This window comes from Hyperolius riggenbachi, chromosome 12 (assembly GCF_040937935.1).
Source record: "Hyperolius riggenbachi isolate aHypRig1 chromosome 12, aHypRig1.pri, whole genome shotgun sequence".
NCBI classification, from domain to species: Eukaryota; Metazoa; Chordata; class Amphibia; order Anura; family Hyperoliidae; genus Hyperolius; species Hyperolius riggenbachi.
Window position 1 is genome coordinate 210,472,776 of NC_090657.1, and position 20,813 is coordinate 210,493,588.

Consider the following 20,813-nt stretch of genomic DNA (forward strand, 5'->3'; position numbering starts at 1 on the left):
ACTGAAGTGAAAAAAAAATATGATATAGTGAATTGGTTGTGTACTATGAATAATTACTAGAAGATTAGCAGCAAAGAAAATATTCTCATACTTTTATTTTCAGGTATATAGTGTTTTTTCTAACATTGCATCATTCTATAATATGTGCAGATTACACAACACTCAGCATTCAAAATGAGTCTTTCAGAGCAGTCTGTGAAGTAATGACCTCTCCTCTAGCAGAGGAAAAGTAAATAGTCCAGGAACAGTTGAGATAATAAAAGTCAGATAACAGAGGTGCCCATACACTCGTCAGATTGGCAGCAGATAGATAAGAAATGCATCTGATGATCTATCTGATGCGTTTTTAGAACATTTTTTACCAGGATAGAATTCCAATAGATTTCAGTTCGAAATCTATTGAAATTCCATCTGATGGCATTTTTTTGCCACCAGATTTCCATTAAGGCCAATGCAAACTGATAAGCAATCTCATCAGATCGACCTAAATTTTCCATCCTGCCTGGTCGATGGAAATCCATCGAAATCGATCGAAATCGGCCATCGATCGGTCGATTGGCCAACCGATTTGCAAACGATCAATCGATCGATCGATCGGGATCGATCGGTCGGCCAGAAAATCGGCTGAGTGTATGGGCCCCTTAACTTAGTCGGAGAGCTTAATGGCTTGTTTGCATAGAGATAACAACTGGAGTTTCTCAACTCTTCCTGTACTGGAAACAATTACACTGATGTATCTGATCTTAATGTTTTATTTCTTAGCTGTGCTACACATACAAATCATAATATCATCATTTTTTTTTCGCTTCAGTGTCTCTTTAAGTTAGTGGAAAATGACACTTTGTGAAAAAAAAACAATAAAAATCAGATTCCGCTAACTTGTGACAAAAAATAAAATCTTCTATGAACTCACCATACACCTAACGGAATACCTTAGGGTGTCTTCTTTCTAAAATGGGGTCACTTGTGAGGATCCTATACTGCCCTGGCATTTTAGGGGCCCTAAACTGTGAGGAGTAGTCTAGGAGTTGTCTATTTTGATGAAAATAATAATAACTAAAAATCACAGCAGCAATCAAATAGCACCAAAAGAAAGCTGTATTTGTGACAAGAAAAGGAGGTAAAATTCATTTAGGTGGTAGGTTGTATGACCACGCAATAAACCGTTAAAGTTGCAGTGGTCTGAATGGAAAAAAAGTGTCTGGTCCTTAAGGGGTTTTATGACTGTAGTCCTTAAGTCAGGGGTCTCAAACTCAATTTACCTGGGGGCCGCAGGAGGCAAAGTCAGGATGAGGCTGGGCCGTATAAGGGATTTCACAATCAGCAGCAACCGCAACGCCAAACACCCCCCCGCCACCCCAACTCCAACACCCCCCCCCCCCCCCCCCCCCGTCCCTTGCATTGATTTTTATTTCAAAATCAAATTCACGCTGAAGCGTACACGCCAGATTACTTGTAATGGGAGCATTGAAGCAAACTAGAAGGTAAAATAGGTTCATCAGGAGGGTCAGAGCTGAAGCTGAAAGCTCTGCCCCTTCCAGGAAATGCCGGCGGATTGCCCCCCAGGCGATTTGGGGGCTCTGCAGCCCTCGTTTAGCGGCGGAGATGCGGCAGATTACTTGGGAGCACTGAAGGGAACTATAAGGAAGCTTTTGCCGGCGGCTGCCACGAAATATTGTATCGAGGCCGCAAATGGCCCGCGGGCCGCGAGTTTGAGACCCCTGCCTTAAGTGGTTAATTATATCAGTTCCCTACCTATCAGTATGTCCACCTATCCCTAATACACATACAAATAAGAAGTACATTTTTTTCCAGAGTCAAATCAGCCATAAATTACTTTCCTCCTATGTTGCTCTCACTTACAACAGGTAGTAGAAATCTGACAGAACCTACAGGTTTTGGACTAGCCAATCTCCTCATGGGGGATTCTCATTTTTTTTTTGTTTATTTTCAAAAGCAGTTAGTGAAAGACAGTTGCTGTGTCCAACTGCTAAAAAAGTGTGCAGTGAGCAGGGAGGCTGGCCAGCATCTTTATATAAAACCTTTCAACCTCCTGGGCAATAATCCCGAGCTGAGCTCGGGGTTAAGCCGCCGTGGAGGATTTCTCAGGCCCTAGTAGGCCGATTTGCATATTATTATTATTTTTTGTTACACGCCGATCGCCGCCGCTCCATGCTGTTACGCCCCTACCCGCCACGTTAGAGGTCCCCCCCCTGAGACCAATCACCGCCAGGCAGCGCCAAGGGGTGGATCGGGACTCCCTCCGACGCCATGACGTCGATGACGTCATCACGATCGTCTACATGGCGACGGGGGAAGACAAACAGGAAATCCCATTCTAAACGGGATTTCCTGTTTGCTCTGATCGCTGGAGGCGATCAGAAGGGGTGGGGGGATGCCGCTGCACAGTGGCTATCATGTAGCTAGCACTAGGCTCATGCAGAAATCCGTTTGGGTGGTTTTTGTAAGCCTCTGATTAGTGCAGAAATTCCGATTTTTATGAAGAAATCCTGTTGTTTTCACTTTAAACTTCTTCTAGGGGCCTCCTTGTGATTGGCTAACAAAATTCCGCATTCCGCCGGAATTACGCATCGTTCCGCGGAATTTCCACTATAGCGCTTAGGTAATTTCATTCTGATGCACCTGAATTTCCGCGGAATTCTGCATTCTGACGGAAAAATGTAAGTAATTGCAAATGAAACCTTGTTTATGCTAAATGGTAGCCCATGGGACCTAGTGGCTGTTCCCCCTGTCTTTTTTTTTTTTTTTTTCAGCAGGAGGTGTCGCTTAAGCCATGGGACCTAGCGGTGCTCCCATGGCGGTCATTTTGACGCCGCAGGAGGTGTCGCTTAAACCATGGGACCTAGCGGTGGTCCCATGGCGGTCGTTTTGGCCCCGCAGGAGGTGTCGCTTAAGCCATGGGACCTAGCGGTGGTCCCATGGCGGTCGTTTTGTCACCACAGGAGGTGTCGCTTATGCCATGGGACCTAGCGGTGCTCCCATGGTGGTTATTTTGGCGCCGCAGGAGGTGTTGCTTAAGCCATGGGACCTAGCGGTGGTCCCATAGCAGTCGTTTTGGCGCCGCAGGAGGTGTTGCAGTGAGGTCACCTGACCTCACTGCTAACCGCATGGGACCTAGCGGTGATCCCATGGCGATGGTTTTGGCGCCACAGGAGGTGTCGCGTAAGCTATGGACCTGGTGGTGGTTCCATGGCAGTGGTTTTGGCGCCACAGGAGGTGTCGCGTAAGCTTTGGGACCTGGCAGTGGTTTTGGCACCGCAGAAGGTGTCGCATAAGCTGTGGGACCTGGCAGTGGTCCCATGGCGGTGGTTTTGGCGCCGCAGGAGGTGTCGCGTAAGCTTTGGGACCTGGCGGTGGTCCCATGGCGGTGGTTTTTGCGCCGCAGGAGGTGTCGCGTGAGCTTTGGGATAGGTGAGATAGCTAGGGAGCTGGTTGTTAACATAGGATTGATTGGTTTTTGTTAACACTGTAATTGGTGCTGAAATAATTCCGATTTTCATGCAGAAATACGTTTGGGTGCATTTTGTAAGCCTCTGATTAGTGCAGAAATTCCGATTTTCATGAAGAAATCCTTTTGTTTTCACTTTAAACTTCTTCTAGGGACTTCCTTGTGATTGGCTAACAAAATTCCGCATTCCGCCGGAATTACGCATCGTTCCGCGGAATTTCCGCTATAGCACTAAGGCAATTCCGTTCCGAGGTGACAGAACGGAATCACCAAATTCCACCCGCAATCGCAGAAAATGGAATTCCACGGAACGCAGTGAGCATCCCTACTGTTGAAGCTGTTTGCAGCTAGATTTACTGTGTAATCTAAACTTTAGATAAGATATATAGACAAGTTACTTGTCATAGTTAGGTTTTCATCTCAGATCCACTTTAAAACACTATAATTGGGCCTCCAGCAATTGCTGAAAGCCAAATTATTTCATTCCCCACTATCCACGGAGGGGGAATAGTATTCAACGCGACCGGGAACTTGTGCAGCAGCAGGATCAGCCATATATTGGCTGTATCCTGCGCCCAAGTCTCCCGCGCCGATTCCTCTCATACGATGGATTTTTACTTATAAAGGAAGCATTTTTGAAAGAAAAATGGATAGTCCAAAGGCTTCCTGTATCTTTTAACACCCCACTATTCTAGTGAAAGGTCTCATTAAACAGTTAAGATCAAATTTGTGATTTAAACCCGGATGATTAACTGTATTAAAGTACCCCTGAAAATTAAAAAAAAAAAAAAATGTAGATACTTACCTCGTAGTGGAAAGCCTCTATAGCCAATTCAATAATTTTCTTCCGGCCACGCTCCCGACCATGAAGTGACATACTTCCCCACCACGTTCTACTGGGCATGCGCAGATCTTACTTTTTTTTCAGTTTCTTTTTATTTTACAGATTCTTTATTTTCAACAATTGTAATATGGTAATGTATCAGATAGCAACAATAGAGATAAACATCTACAGCCATAGCTGCTCCATCTTGGCAAATAGATACAACACATGGTTTAGAAATCACACAAGTGTCTTCAAAGGCAAAATATCAAATCTGTCATATTTATTTATTTACTAGACTTGAGGTTCACCAATAAAACACATGGCTAATGCCAATTGTATACCAGAAACTAAAACTAAACTAAAACAAATTGCCCTATTACCACAAGGGGCATTTTCCCAGGGTCTCTGTATAAAGTTGTCTCGTATATCTACTACATTATCCGTATCGGAGATATTTATCCTTATGCAATTAACAGAATGTTAAAAAGGAGAAAAAGAGAAAAAAGGAAAAGAAAAAAAAGAAAGAAAAGAAAAAGAAAGAACTGGTCTGTCTATGAGGGTTTTAGATAATAAGGTCACAATCACGATGCAGAGAGAGGGTTTGTCTTAAAATATCCCAACAGTACACCAAGGCCAGACACTCACTCTATGTGCAGATCTTTCTTTCGCATCCCTAGTAAGGCTTTGCTTGTCCACGGCCAGGAGCATGGAATGAGGAAGCTTTTTTGATTGGTTCCAGTTGAGAGAGACCCTTTGCTGAAACAGTGGGGATTAAGAAGATACTGGAAACCTCTTGACTACCCAGAGGTTTTCCACTACTGAGGTAAGAATCTAATAAAGAAAAAAAAAAGAACGCTTTAGGGGTAGTTTAATACGGTAACCTCTGAGTTTGAATGCCAAATTTGATCTTAATTGTTTTATACTAAATCATTTTTAATGGTTTTATGCTTCATACTGTTATATTGTGATGCATTCTTCTTTCTGTGCTGGCTTTCTATGTTAGATACGGAGCTTGTATGTGCTTCCTGCGTCGGTGTGGGTTTCCTCCGGGCACTCCGGTTACCTGCCACATTTCATAAATATACAGATAAGTTAATTGGCTTTCCCTTAAATTGGCTCTAGACTACAACACATACACTACACGATACATACATCGACATATGACTATGGTTGGGATTAGATTGTGAGCTCCTCTGAGGGACAGTAAAGTGACAAGAGTACAGTGGAGCAGAAGATATTGGTGCAATATAAATGCTAAATAATTATATAGATTGTTTTAATTGTTGACTATTTTTATTCAATTCAAGTACATCAATTTATTTATATTATATTAATTAAGAAGTACCCGTGTAATCCTTGTTCTGGGGTTGACCTCTTCCTATTCCTGTGCATAAAGAGTTAATAAAAATCCTATGAGGAAACCAGTTGGGCGTAGCTGGCCGTACATACTAACGGCTCAACGTTTATGTACAAACGGAGCTTTGGTGAGATCTCCAAACAGCTAGCATCAGGCTCCAAAACCAGTGCACTGCTCAAACTGTATCATTCTACCTACTTGGACATGTCAGGTCAGTGGTGGTCAGTAGGTTTCCTTCTTGTTTTTCTTTTAACTTGCATTAAAGTTAATGTGCACAATTGTGGAACAGGAAAGGACTATCTCTTGGCTCCTGGAGTAAACAACCATACATGGCTAAAGATGATTATTTAGGTTGGTTTACCCTAGTGAGGTGACTCTGTGGTGGGCGTGAAACTTATCCTTATTTCTTGGTGATATGTTTGATTATTGGATTTATGAGACCCAGAAGACAATTTGAGTTTTTTGTAGCTGACAGAAAGTATTTCACAAGCTGTTCCTGTTTGCTGTGCAACTTTATGCTCTTTTGGATTTTGGATTTGGCTATTATAACAGTTTGTTCTTATCTTATGATCTTGGATATTGAATGTCCATCTTCATATTTTTATAAGAGTTCTATTCTCTTTTTTCCGTGATATGCATGGGAACTCTACCTAGCTATCTAGCTATCTATATCTTATTTATGCATTTATTACCCTTTCTTCTATCTTGGAACAACAGTTTTAAAGAGGTTTTTTTTTTGTAGTTGTTCAGAGTAATGTATGTGCATTTAAAAGGTCTGATGGGATGTGGTCACAACAGAGAAGCACACGTAGGAGTTAATATTAATATGTTTACCTTAAGAGGCCTCCCTGTCTAAAGAAAAGCACTATGACACAGCTGGTGAGGACTAGTTTAAGGTACCCCCCCCCCCCCCCCCCCCCCAAGTTATGGGCTTGAAATTCTTAAAAGTAGAACAAGAAAAATGATAAATACTCATTAGAAAAAGTTTAAAGCAGACCCGAACTCAGAATTTCTTCTCTGCTCTAAAAGATAAGCAACAGTGTAATAACCTTTAAAGAAAAACATTTATTAGTTACAGCTGACACAAATTCAATACAAATCTGCAGTGTGTCTACTTCTTGATTTCATGAAAGCACACATAGGGTTAATATCCTGTGTTTACAAATTAGCTGCTCTGCTGAGGCAGCCAGCTCACACCACTGAGAGATCAAATTACAGTTGTAATTAGTCACAGACAAGGGGGAATCAGACAGGCTAAACTCTCTAAATACATACAGGTTGCATTTCTTTATGTTTTCCTTTTGTCCTTTGCAAGAGTTCAGCTCCACTTTAAAATCAACTTGAAACTTTTTGAAATTCTGTCTATGATAAGTCAAAAGATCTTCACTAATGCCTAAAAATGGTAGATAAAGATGTTACAACATAAAAAGTACAAAATAAACATATTAGGAATGTTAGAAATTATAGGGGACACTGTATCCTTAAATGACAAAGTGAGAATGAAATAGTTAACAATTATAGGACAGGAAAAAAAAAAGTAACGCTGATTTAGGTGGTAGGAACGTCGGTGAGAAGCCGGGCACAGTTGTTGCAGATACCCTTTAACTTCAGACGAACAAACCACTAAAAAAAAATATTAACCCACTAACCGAACAGGTTAGCAAATGGTAATAATGGATGGCAGCGAGTCCCCTTTAAAAATAGCAGAAACACAGAACTGTAAAAAGTAAGTGTTGGAATCACAGTCTGCTATCAAGGGAATTCTCCCTGAGGCTGACGTAAACAGGATCCTTTCTGAGAAGAACACGGATGTAATGCTGAGAGGTCATGTTACTAAAAGATATCATTTTTAGATGGGACTTCTGGAACAACAATAGCGAGATGACCTGCTACTTTCATTTTTTAGGATTGCTACTTTTACCTAAACTGCATGAAGATAGTGTAAACTCCACTAGCGTGCCTATTGCTAGTTGCTTTGGATCCATGGGCGTGGCAATCACCCCTGCGACCCCCGCCATCGCAGGGGGGCCCAAAGGCTTTGGGGGGGCCGCCGTCCTCCCTCTCCCCAGCCACAAGTGCAGCCAATTAGCAGAGAAAACCTCCCCATTCACTCATAAAAACCATGTACAAAAGCGTGTGAAATTTTTTTCCTGTTTCCAGACACTGCTTCACGGCAGAACACTCTCTGCTGCCATTAGCCGGCTCCTGACCAGGTGACCTGCTTGGGGATCGGGGACCAAGGGAGCTCCATGCTATCATTTTTGCAGGGGGGCCCTATTGAGTCTAGTTATGCCCCTGTTTGGATCACTTACTAAATGTTTAGCTGAATACTTGGACTCTATTTTGCAGCTGTTAGTGAAAAAAATCCATGTTCCTTACAAAGTATAAAACAATTTACTGTTACATTTAAATTAAAGAGGAACTCCAGTGAAAATAATGTAATAAAAAAAGTGCTTCATTTTTACAATAATTATATATAAATGATTTAGTCAGTGTTTGTTCATTGTAAATTCTTTCCTCTCCCCGATTTACATTCTGACATGTATCACATGGTGACATTTTTACTGTGGGCAGGTTATGTAGCTGCTCCTAGCTGTTTTGTCCGTTAGAGACAGCTGTAAGCAGCTATTTCCTGTCTGTGAATATTGTTACATTGTAGCAGTTTGCCCAGAGTACCGCGGTACTCAGAGCTTCTTGTGGGAGGGGTTTCACCACAATATCAGCCATACAGCGCCCCCTGATGGTCTGTTTGTGAAAAGCAATATATTTCTCATATAAAAGGGGTATCAGCTACTGATTGGGATAAAGTTCAATTCTTGGTTGGAGTTTCTCTTTAAAGATACTATTTTAAATAGTAAAACTGTGCATAAACATTGTTGGCCACTGCTGTCACTCTGTTCTTTCTATTATTATTATTAATATTTAATAATTATTATTATAATAATGAATAATAATTGCAGTATTTGTATAGCGCCTTTCTCCTGTCGGACTCAAAGTGCTTGCGAGGCAGCCACTAGAGCGCACCCAGTAGGCAGTAGCAGTGTTAAGGAGACTTGCCCAAGAAACTCCTTACTGAAATAGGGGCTGGCTTATTGAACAGGCAGAGCCGGGATTTGAACCCAGGTCTCCTGGGCGCCGTACAGAGTATACTCTGTCACTTAGCTGTTCCTCAGGGGGGCTCACAATCTAATCCCTGCCATAGCCATATGTCTATGTCTGTATTGTGTAGAGGATGTGTTGTAGTCTAGAGCCAATTATTAGGGGGAATTATTAGGGGGAATCCAATTAACTTATCTATGTTTTTGGGTTGTGGGAGGAAATGGAGTGCCTGGAGAAAACCCACACAGACACGGGGAAAACATACAAATTCCATGCATATAGTGCCCTGGCTGGGATTCGTACCCGGGACCCAGTGATGCAAGGTGAGAGAGCTACCCACTATGCCAGTGTTTCTCAACTTTTTCTACCCAAGTACCCCCTATCGCAATTCAGTTCTAGCCAAGTACCCCCCCACCCCCACATGTGTATATATATATATATATATATATATATATATATATATATATATATATATCCCCCTCACAGGTATTGGTGCCCCCAGTACAGATAGATAGCCAGGTATAGGTGCCTTCCCCCAGTATAGGTACCCTCAGTATAGCTAGGCATGGGTCGCCCCAGTATAGCCAGGCATGGGTGCCCTCAGTATGGCCTGGCATGGGTGCCCCAGTATAGCTAGGTATAGGTGCCCCCAGTATAACTAGGCATGGGTGCCCCCCAGTATAGCTAGGCTTGGGTGCCCCCCAGTGTAGCCAGGCATGGGTGTACTGAATATGGCCTGGCATGGGTGCCCCCAGTAAAGCTAGGTATATGTGCCCCCAGTAAAGCTAGGTATAGGTGCCCCCAGTAAAGCTAGGTATAGGTGCCCCCAGTGTAGCAAGGTATAGGTGCCCCCAGTAAAGCTAGGTATAGGTGCCCCCAGTAAAGCTAGATATAGGTGCCCCCAGTGTAGCTAGGTATAGGTGCCCCCAGTATAGCTAGATATAGGTGCCCCCAGTGTAGCTAGGTATAGGTGCCCCCAGTATAGCTAGGTATAGGTGCCCCCAGTATAGCTAGGTATGGGTGCCCCCAGTGTAGCTAGGTATAGGTGCTTCCAGTATAGCTAGGTATAGGTGCCCCCAGTGTAGCTAGGTATAGGTGCCCCCAGTGTAGCTAGGTATAGGTGCCCCCAGTATAGCTAGATATAGTCGCCCCCAGTGTAGCTAGGTATAGGTGCCCCCAGTAAACTAGGTATATGTCCCCTCAGTATAGCCAGGAGGGGGATGCAGCGCAAACGGGGGAGCACCACCGCTGCTGCTATTAATGAGTGTCAGAGGGGAAAGCGCTGACAGGGGAGCCCAAGGTGAGAGGGGGGGGAGTGGACCCCCCTCCTCGCCGCTATGTGTGGGCATGCTCCCCTGTTTTGCGCTGCATCCCCACCTGGCTGCGTACCCCCTGCTGTGGTCTCGCTGCACTATGCCACCGTGACAAAGGACTTAAAGGTATTCTGAGCATACCATAATTGTGAAATGAATACAACTAACCTACCCCTAGGGGTCAATAGTGTTGTCTTCGTGGGAGTACAGCAAGCTGCAAAAATCATTTACTTACCTTTTGGGGGGGCTGCTCCATAGCCCCTTGTCTATATGCTGGCCTCCATTCTCCTCCTCCCTGTGCCATAAACAGAACTGATCAAACTGGCCACAGTGATATCACGTTGGAAGATGTAGCTCTTGAATAGAGTTGTCCCGAATGATTCGGCTGCATATATATTTGCGTGAACATCGGTGGTTCGCGTTTGCGTTCACATCGAAATGCAAACTTTATGGCGAGTTTGACCCACCCCTACACTACGCCGTTGGGCTAAACTTTGACCCTCTACATCACAGTCAGCAGACACATGACAGCCAATCAGGCTGCACTCCCTCCTGGAGGCCCCCCCCCCTTATATAAGGCAGCTGCGTCGGCCATTATCTCACTCGCTGTTGCTGCAGTAGTGAGAGAAGGGAGAGAGTTGCTGCAGAGATTAGGGAAAGCTTAGTTAGGCTCTTGTAGCTTGCTCCTAGCTGATATTTGTTGAAAAGAACCACAAAAAGAGCTCTTTTCAGAGTTAATGTTCTTGTGAAGTTTTTTTTTTTTTTTTTTGGTGCATGCCACTGACACTGCATTATACAGCCCTGTGTGTCGCAGCTGGCCCTTGCTAATTGCTATACTGTGCAAGGCCCAGCACATTCAGTGCCTACCTTTTCACTGCACCTGTGTGTGACAGCTGCACATTTGTAATACCAGTCCGATCGTGCATACCTGTTGCATGTGACTGCACATTGTATTATATACCAGCAGTCACTGCACACCTTTTACTGCACCTGTGTAACCGTATATTGTTGTACCAGTCACTGCAACCTGTTAACTGCATCTGTGTAACCACACATTTTTGTACCAGCAGTCACCTTTTCACTGCACCTGTGTAACTGCACATTGTATTAGTCAAGTCAGTCCATACCTTTCACTTCATCCCCCCCCCCCCAATATGGACAAAACAAGAGGCAGAGCCAGGGGCAGGCCACCCGGCAGGTCTGTTCGAGGTCACGCTTTCGTCATTTCGTGTGGCCCTCGACCAAAGTACAGTGTTCAGAATAAGGCACGTGCCATCAAACCCCAATATTGTCAGGACGTAGTTGACTATTTAACATAGAACACCTCATCTTCCTCAGCTTCTGCATGGAAGCATGACATATCTTCCTCCTGCTCTGATTCTGGCACCCCACTTAACACTCTGTCGGCAGCCATCACCAAAGTGCCATAATCCCAGGGCTCAGTGGTGTGGAAATTTTTGTGTGTGTCTGCCTCAGATGAGAGCAATGCTATCTGTACTCTCTGCCACCAAAAATTGAGCCATGGAAAGACCAAGACCTGCGTAGGGACAACTACCTTACGAAGGCACATGATTACAAAGCACAAACTGCAATGGGGTGACCACCTGAGGAAAAGCAGCACACAAAAGCAAAGCCACACACCGCAGTGTAAGATACCATCACGCAATTATTTCTCAAAAAGGGCGATACCCAAACTGTACCATGATGTTGAAACAAGGCAAGTGGTGTCATCTCTGGCACACAGCGTTGGGTCAAGGGTCCATCTGACCCCGGATGCCTGGTCTGCAAAGCACGGTCAGGCCTGCCCAAAGACTAAGTCAGTCCCCACACATAGCATCTCTGCCTGCACGCCGTGTGACTGCCTGCCCCAAGACTAAGTCGGTCCCCACAAAGCATCTCTACCTGCTGGCCGCTTGACTGCCTTCTCCACCACCAACAACAGAGTCCAGGACTCCAGGTGGATTCCTGAATTTTTAAGGCAGCTGCTAGCAGCGGCCGCTATAATGATTTTTCTGGTGCGTGTACATGCCTGCCTAATTTTTTGGCTGCACTGCAGCTGCAACAACAAAACAAAAGGCATGTACATGTGTCAATTCCCCTTCGTGATCATTACCTTGCCGCGGTGAAGGGGCTTGCGTATCACAATGAAACAATGACCGGCTAAATTAGTGTGTTGGGGTTGGGGGGCACACCTGACCCAAGAAGATAATAAGGTCGTTGCTTCATTGTGGACAGACCAAATTCAATCTGCTGGACAGTCACTGTTGTTCTGTCATTCAGCTACCTCAGCCCGGCCATATGGGCTTGAAAACCGCCATCACCTGTGTAACGCACCGCACACAGCTGTTTGTGTAGTGACGGCCGTGCTGGACTGGTGTGCACAATGGTGGTGCACACCAGTCCAGCACCGCCATCACTACACAAACAGCTGTGTGCGGTGCGTTACACGGTGAGTTTGGTGTGTCAGTGTGAAGCAGTACTCTAATTACACTACCTGATTGATGTATACACATGCAAGATGTTTTAAAGCACTTTAGGCCTCCAATTAAGCAATACAATGGGAATTCTGCCCTTAAACCCTGCTGTGCGTAAAATCCGGATTTTTCCCCGGGACTTTTGGCATGTATGCCCCCTTCAGGTGTTAGACCCCTTGAAACATCTTTTCCATCGCGACAACTCTACTCTTGAATGCGCAGCTATCTCCCAAAAAATCACCATGGCCAATTCAAGCTGCTTCATCTGTGATACTTAAAGAGACACTGAAGCGAAAAAAAAATGATATTATGATTTGTATGTGTAGTACAGCTAAGAAAAAAAACATTAAGATCAGATACATCAGTCTAATTGTTTCCAGTACAGGAAGAGTTGAGAAACTCCAGTTGTTATCTCTATGCAAAAAAGCTATTAAGCTCTCCGACTAACTTAGTCGTGGAGAGGGCTGTTATCTGACTTTTATTATCTCAACTGTAATTGAACTGTTTACTTTTCCTCTGCTAGAGGAGAGTTCATTACTTCACAGACTGCTCTGAAAGACTCATTTTGAATGCTGAGTGTTGTGTAATCTGCACATATTAGAGAATGATGCAATGTTAGAAAAAACACTATATACCTGAAAATAAAAATTTGAGAATATTTTCTTTGCTGCTAATCTTCTAGTAATTATTCATAGTAAACAACCAATTCATTATATCATATATTTTTTTCGCTTCAGTGTCTCTTTAATGCCCCCCGCCCAAAAAAAAAACTCACCACCACAACACTTACGAGCCTCCCTTTGGGGGAGGGGGGTTCCTTTTATACATTTCACAATTATGATGCTCAGATCCCCTTAAGGCAGATGAGGACTGATTTTGGGGGAATAAAAATAGGAGGGTTTGTGGATAGTCAAATAATATGTATTTTACAGTTATTAGACTTTACTATGAGATATATCGTATATGCATCCATATAAGCCAAACCGCACATAAGCCTACCCGCTACAAATAGGCCAAAGCCACGACCCAAAATTAGTCGACTCCTCAATGTACCGCCCTAGCCCACCAGACATATTGGAGCATGCCAGTGGGTGCAGAGTGAGCATTGGAGCATGCTGCAGCTTATATTTCCACTTGTCCTCAGTCCTGCTCCTGCCCTGTATTTCCCTGGCAGCTTCTGAACTGGCCGCTAGCGCTCCAAGCTCGCTGTCATGGGACCACAGTGAGCCTGTAGCAAGGACAGGTAGATATACATGTTACCACACGATCCAACGCCAGCTCTGTACACGGGGTCCTTAGGCCCAGTGCACACCGAAACCGCTAGCAGATCGTCAAAACGCTAGCGGTTTTTGGAGCAGATTTCAGAGCGATTCTAGGCAATGTTAGAGACGTTTTCTAAACATGCCTAGCGGTTTTGGGAGCGTTTTTGTGTAGCACATTACAAATACTGTTACAGTCAAAGCTGTTACTGAACAGCTTCTGTAACAAAAACGCCTGGAAAACCGCTCTGATGTAGTGTTTTCCACAGCGGTTTGCGGTTTTCCTATACTTTACATTGAGAACGAAACGCTTCTGAAAACCGCAAACGTGCAGCAGGAGGCACGTTTGCATTTTGCACCATCCCATTGAAATACATTAGCCAAGCGTTTTCACTGGCAGATGTGGCTGGCGGATCGCTGCTAAAACCGCTCAGTGTGCACTGGGCCATAGTCTTAGTCACCTTATCTGCAGTGATATTCTATACTTTTTTCTTTTTTAGAATGTATTTTTCCTGAACAAAACGGTCATGGCTATTGGGGCTTAATAATGACCCAGCTTTGGCAATCTGTTTATGCCAAGGGATTTTTAACAATGGATAATTTATTTGGAACTCATCTATTGGAAATAGATATTTGTGTTTTCATTGTGATTTTGTAAATAGTTGTATCCGTTATGTTAATAATAACGGCTGAAGTATTAATTATACTTGTCAGTGCAGACACAGACACATATAGACCTACATATAGGTTTAGTAGTTTTTATTTGGGAAGAAAATATTATTCCATTAAGGGTATTTCCAGTTCTATGGCGTTATTTATTACATTGCAACATATTGTCATATTTGCCATTTGCTGTCTTATAGTTTAAAATACAGAGTGTGGTTTGCAAAGCTAATGAACCTTTAAACTTCTCTTCTCACTGAACCTTATCTGAAGCGGTTTGTCACTGTTTCTTTGATATATAGCGCTCCAGATATCGGCACTAATTTGGTCATGGAGCTCAGAGAAGCTCTTTTGCATAGATAACAACCGAAGTTTAACTCTTTCGGTGCTGGAAACAATATGAGACTCATATCTGTGCTACTAATGTTCTATTTATTAGCTGTACTATACATAAAATTCATTATTGCATAAGTTTACTTGCACTACATATTCCCTTTACGATAAAGCAAAAAGAAAAAGTTTGATGCTCACCTAATGTTTGCTAGAAACTCAGTCGGAATCCCAAAACAGTAGCGGTGCAACCTCCGGATAATTAGGAAAAAAGTTAACCATTCAAAACCATAAGAGCATCAATCCAGGAGCAACTCGCATCAACAGATTCCCAAAAACTTTAATAGATCATCATATTATGTTAAAAATATTACAAGCAGTGCAGTAGATTAAAAGTCACATCAATACTTATCAGGCATATTTGGAGATACAGGAGGTGCGGAGGAGGGTCTACGATTGTTTCGCCCTGCGATTTGGGCTTTCTCAAGACCATGTGACTTGGACATTAAACCTTCTCTGAAACCTGATTCAATTTAAGGGGATCCTCCTCACTCAAAAGAGTATAGCAGCAGCAATTTTTTAAAAAAAGGACAGTGCCACAGATACTACTCTTCCTTTTTTTCTAAATCAAGTTAACACAGGGATAGGAAGTAGGTGCTTTTGCCTTCTGGGACAGACAGAAATGGAAGAAGGTTGAGGGGGACCATCTTTGTGGTTAACCAACAACAAACATTATTTGTGCTGTACAAAGTATAACTATTTCCAATATGCTCTTATAATGACATGGATTTGATTTAAGTGTCTGTCTCTTTAAATCAGGTGGCTGTATTTTCTCTTGGGTGGGAGGGTCACTTCCTCACCCCTATAAAGACTCCATCTTTCTCTCAGGTTCTTTGCAACTATGACTAAGGGCACATTGTAAGCCCTATGTGCGTCCGTTGATCCTGTGGATGAAAATGCTTTTTATGTGTCTGTCTGCTGTAAATTAAGATATCACCTTTTAGTACTCAACAAGAGTCTTCGGATCTCCTTCCTTCTCACTTTGGCCTAGCTCACTGGATCCTGCACCAGTGAGTACTTTGCATAGGGGGTTTCAGAGTGTTTAGACTTTCCTTTTACTATTTCTAATATACACAGGACAGGAATTAAACATTATCGAAAATCTTTTCACTGGATGAGCTACTAACTAAACTAAGTGTACCCAAGGTGAGCCTCAAGTACAAAAACATGTACTACCTAAGAAGAGGGAAGCCTCTGGATCCTATAGTACCCTACCACACTGTCTTCCAGAGCCCGTTGTAGACCACCCGCAGCACCCGTGCTTTTTCGGGTAGTTGCTCAATCAACCAGCACACACTTGTATCTGGCATCCGGTGATCCCCACCCGTGCCGGATACTGGGGACTTTGCTGTGTTCTGTACATTAAGCTGGGCACTTGCCAGCAATTACGTACCAGATGCCAGGGTATCCTGAATGGATGCGCTAACCGCGCCGTTTCTGTATTTGCTGCATTCTCAAGGCATTATGAACCAGGTCTTATGCAGGCCCTTTAGTGTATGTTTCAAGAGCGGGCATTTACATGTGTGCTTACGGTGTCGGTGTGCATACCAATTTATGTATATATTTTCAAGTGCCCTCCATCTATAGCAGCTACTATGGTTGTCTACTTGTTTTAGTCTCTACCTCAGGTGCACTGTGCACAGGTCCAGTTCTAGTTACAATTCGGTCCTGGCCAAATTAACCTGGTGACCCCCTAACTGACAAGCCCTCTCAAAGGGGCATTAGGGCAAATTTTTGTTGTTGCCAAATGTTGCCAAATGTCCCCCCATGGCACTCAAGTCAACCGCTGCCCCTTCTCTTAGGTCTTCCATCAATTTATTGTGGTCCCTAAGGCCCCTGCAGAGTTTTCAGCAGTGTAGTGTTTCACTTGTGCCAGCTGGCATGCTCCTTCATTAGTCTGTGGCTCTGTGTATTTCCATCTTCATCCTCACAGTGATGCCTCTCCTCCATGACTTGGTGCAAGTGTAATATGTCACCAGGTCATTGAGAAGATGCAATCAGTAGGGATGAAAAGAGGAATGCACAAAGCCATGGACTAATGGAGGGCATGTGCCAGCTGAGACAGGTGAGTCCCTACACTGTCTCTCCAAGACGCAGTCATTGTTTTATCTCCAGGGCATTTGATAGCCAGAAGGATCAGTCCAATAGGGATGAGCACACAGATTTTGCCAAATTCCGAAATTCAAATTTTGCATTGACATTTCACAATTTTGAGTTGAAAGTTGAAATTCTGATTGTATATCCTGTATAACCGTGGAAGGAAGTAGAGGTAAGCAGGGAGAGCAGGGCTACACCACACACATGCAAGTCTATGTCACCATATAAGGACTTTTTAACCACTTCACCCCAAAGGCTATTTTACTCTTACTGCCAAGGGCCATTTTCCCTTTGTCAGCGCTCCTCCCATTAATGTGGCCATAACTTTGTAACTGATTATCACACCTGAATAATCTATAGCCTGTTTTTGTTTGTTTGTTTTTTTTACCACAAATTAGGCTTCATGTGGATGATACTTGTTTTCAATAATTACTTTATTTTCTATATATTTTATAGGGAAAAACAAGGGAAAAAATACACCATTCCTCCAATTCCATCCCCTATAGTTTTGAAATAAACAATGCTACTAAAAATAAGACCCAAACATTTCATTTGCCCATTTGTCCCAGTTATTACAGTTAAATTATGTCCCTAGTACAATGTATGGTGACAAATATATTATTTGGAAATAACGGTGTATTTTTTCTGTTTTGTGTTGTTTGTACCGTGTTAGTAATTGCAAGCCCGTATTTACTAAAATAACAGTAATATGCCTTCATTACATGCATATTTAAAAAGCTCAGATAAGTTAAGTAAGTAATTCTTGTAACTAAATTTTTTTTACTCTTATGAATGATCATACCTCGTGATTCAAGGCATGTTTATTCATTTACGGCACTTTGATTGGCTCATATATGCATCCAGAGTGATTTACCGCAGCTCATACTAGATGCATATACTGTATGTTTGAGTAAAGTGGTTAAACAACACATATTCCTTGTATACCTTGTCTGGAATTTACAAACACTACCTTTAAACTTACAAGTAAATCATTCATCAAGATATCTGATTTGTTGCAGCAGCTTAAAAGACATCGCGTCAACTAAAACTCCTCTAAACACTTGAATACGCACCCTACGCCTTAAAAAGAGGAATATGGAAGCTGCCATATTTATTTTCTTTTAAACAATACCAGATGCCTGCCATCTTGTTGATCTCTTTGACTACAGTAGTGTCTGAATCATGCACCTGAAGCAAGCAGCTAATACAGTCAGACTTCAGTCAGAGCATCTGATGCACATGCTTGTTCAGGGTCTATGGCTAAAAGTATAAGTGGCAGTGGATCTGCAGGACAGCCAGTAAATGTGCTCTGTTTTAAGGGAAATAACTATGCCATCCTCCATATGTCTCTCACCTCAGGTTCCCTTTAACCTGCTGGGCGGTCTGGACGAGCTCAGCTCGTCCAGTACCGCCGGAGGCTGCCGCTCAGGCCCTGCTGGGCCGATTTGGCTGAAATAAAAAGCAGCACACGCAGCCGGCACTTTGCCAGCCGCGTGTGCTGCCTGATCGCCGCCGCTCTGCGGCGATTCGCCGCGAGCAGCGGCGAAAGAGGGCCCCCCTAGCCGCCTGAGCCCTGCGCAGCCGGAACAAAAAGTTCCGGCCAGCGCTAAGGGCTGGATCGGAGGCGGCTGACGTCACGACGTCGGCTGACGTCGATGACGTCACTCCGCTCGTCGCTATGGCGACGATATAAGCAAAACAAGGAAGGCCGCTCATTGCGGCCTTCCTTGTTTATTCTGGGCGCCGGAGGCGATCGGAAGATCGCCTCCGGAGCGCCCTCTAGTGGGCTTTCATGCAGCCAACTTTCAGTTGGCTGCATGAAATAGTTTTTTTTTTATTAAAAAAAAACCCTCCCGCAGCCTGCCTGGCGATCTTAATAGAACGCCAGGCAGGTTAAGCAAAGTATTAGCTTTGCAGTAATACAGGCAATACCAATCGGAAGTACTATGAGTAATGATGACCATATACTGTGCAATCTAAAGGTGCAATCACTCTCAAATCTTCCCACATTTATGTAATAAAAATGTAGTGATGTAAGTAAATCCATCATCAAGAAATCAGGTAAAACTCAAAAAATTTGAATATGGTGCAAAAGTTCATTTATTTAAATAATTCAACTTAAAAGGTGAAACTAATATTTGAAATAAATTCATTCAGGGGCGGAACAATAGGGGTTGCAGAGGTAGCCATCGCATCAGGGCCCTTGGGCCAGAGGGGCCCCGAAGGGCCCTCCCTCAATTACAGTATTAGCCCTCTATTGGTCCTGTGCTCATAATAATCACTTCTATAGATACTTTGAATAGTAATCATTAACAAACTGTTCCCCATCCCCTTCTTGCACCTGTGACACTGTAGTTGCCATTGGCAGGTTTTGGCTCGCCATGTCAATTGTTATGTATAGAGTGCTTAGGGGCCCCATTGTAAAACTTCCATCGGGGCCCACAGCTCCTTAGCTACGCCACTGAATTCATTACATGCAAAGTGAGAAATTTCAAATCTATATTTGTTATAACTTTGATGATTATGGCTTACAGCTTACAGTATGAGAACCCCAAAATCAAAATCTCAGACCACTAGAATATTGTGAAAAGGTTCAATATTCTAGGCTCAACGTGTCAGACTCTTATTATCTAATTCAGGGGTCCCCAAACTTTTTCGGTCAAGGGCTGGGTCAATATACTTCAGACTGCTGGGGGTTGGAACCCAGGGGAATTGATCCCCCCAATCATGCCCGGAGCAGAACCCCCAGCAGCAGCCATTCAGTCATGCAGCGCACAAAGAACGTCTTTGTGCACCAGACAGTGAAGCATACCCAGGTGACAGCTTGCCATCCAGTTGGACAGCAGTGTCACCTGATGCAGAATTGGATTGGAAACCAGTGAATGACTGCTCAGTGGCTTCTACAGTATGTGGATGGGGGGGTGCCAGCACTGTTATTCTATATGTGGACAGCCGACATATAAAAGGTGCAGTGGGCCACATCTATAAGTTATACATTTTGTATTTGTGGGCCAGTGAAAAAAGGTTGGGGGCCGCATTCGGCCCGCGGGCCTTAGTTTGAAGACCACTGGTTTAGCTGATCAGTACGTGGCATCAGAGCCGGGACAAGGTCCTCCAGCACCCAAGGCTGAGACACCAAAGTGCGCCCTTTCATCCCTCCCACCCCAGCTGCCATACACCAATTGCTATTAGACTAAGAGGTGCCCCAGGTCCCCCCCCCCCCAACACAATATGTTGGGCATACACGGCTCGATTTTGCCGCTCGATTCTCCCGCTCGATCAATTCCCCACTCGATTCTGCAGGCGATTCTCTTATCTTCTGCTCGTTTTTCTTATCTTTTTCCATTGTGTTCAATGCGGAATCGAGCGGTGAAACAATCGGTGGGAGATCGGACATGTCGGAAATTATCTATTGAGCCATCTTAACGGCTCAAAAACGAACCCTGTATTCCCAGCATTAATCTCTAGTTATCTGGCTAGCAGTCACTGCCATGTATCCCCTTTTTTTACTTCTCTCTGCTCCAAACACAATAGGGGAATGATAGCTGAGTGAGTTGTGCGCCCCCTCCTACACTGCGCCCTGAGGCTGGAGCCTCTCTCGCCTCTGCCTCGGCCCGGCACTGCGTGGCATAGTACAAATAAATGTGGCATTCCACCTATTGGTTTGACTGGTATGCTTTTGTGAGTATTAAAGCCAATGGTTTCTGATTAGTAAAAAAAGAAAAAGTCAGATACTCACCTAAGGAGAGGGCAGGCTCTGTGTCCTAATGAGCCTTCCCTCTCCTCTCCCGGTGCCCTCGTCGCAGCGGCAGCTCCCCCATTCACATCCCCCGCCGCGGGGGACTTCGGAAGTCTTCGGAAGCAGA

The 20,813-nt window shown here is 43.9% G+C and overlaps 1 protein-coding gene across 9 annotated transcripts in view; it reads left to right on the forward strand.

The window, feature by feature from the left end:
- Positions 1 to 20,813, forward strand: part of LOC137541164 (uncharacterized) — a 157,590-nt gene that overhangs the window by 43,137 nt on the left and 93,640 nt on the right. The window contains exon 1 of one of the 9 annotated variants that reach the window (XM_068262326.1): positions 5,056 to 5,118. The exons of 7 other annotated variants lie outside the window; for them this stretch is intronic. The gene's annotated coding sequence lies outside the window, so the exon portion shown is untranslated. Of the gene's footprint in view, positions 1 to 5,055; positions 5,119 to 5,776; positions 5,864 to 20,813 lie in introns of those variants that run through there. One more of the 9 variants, XM_068262325.1, reaches the window with a different exon arrangement.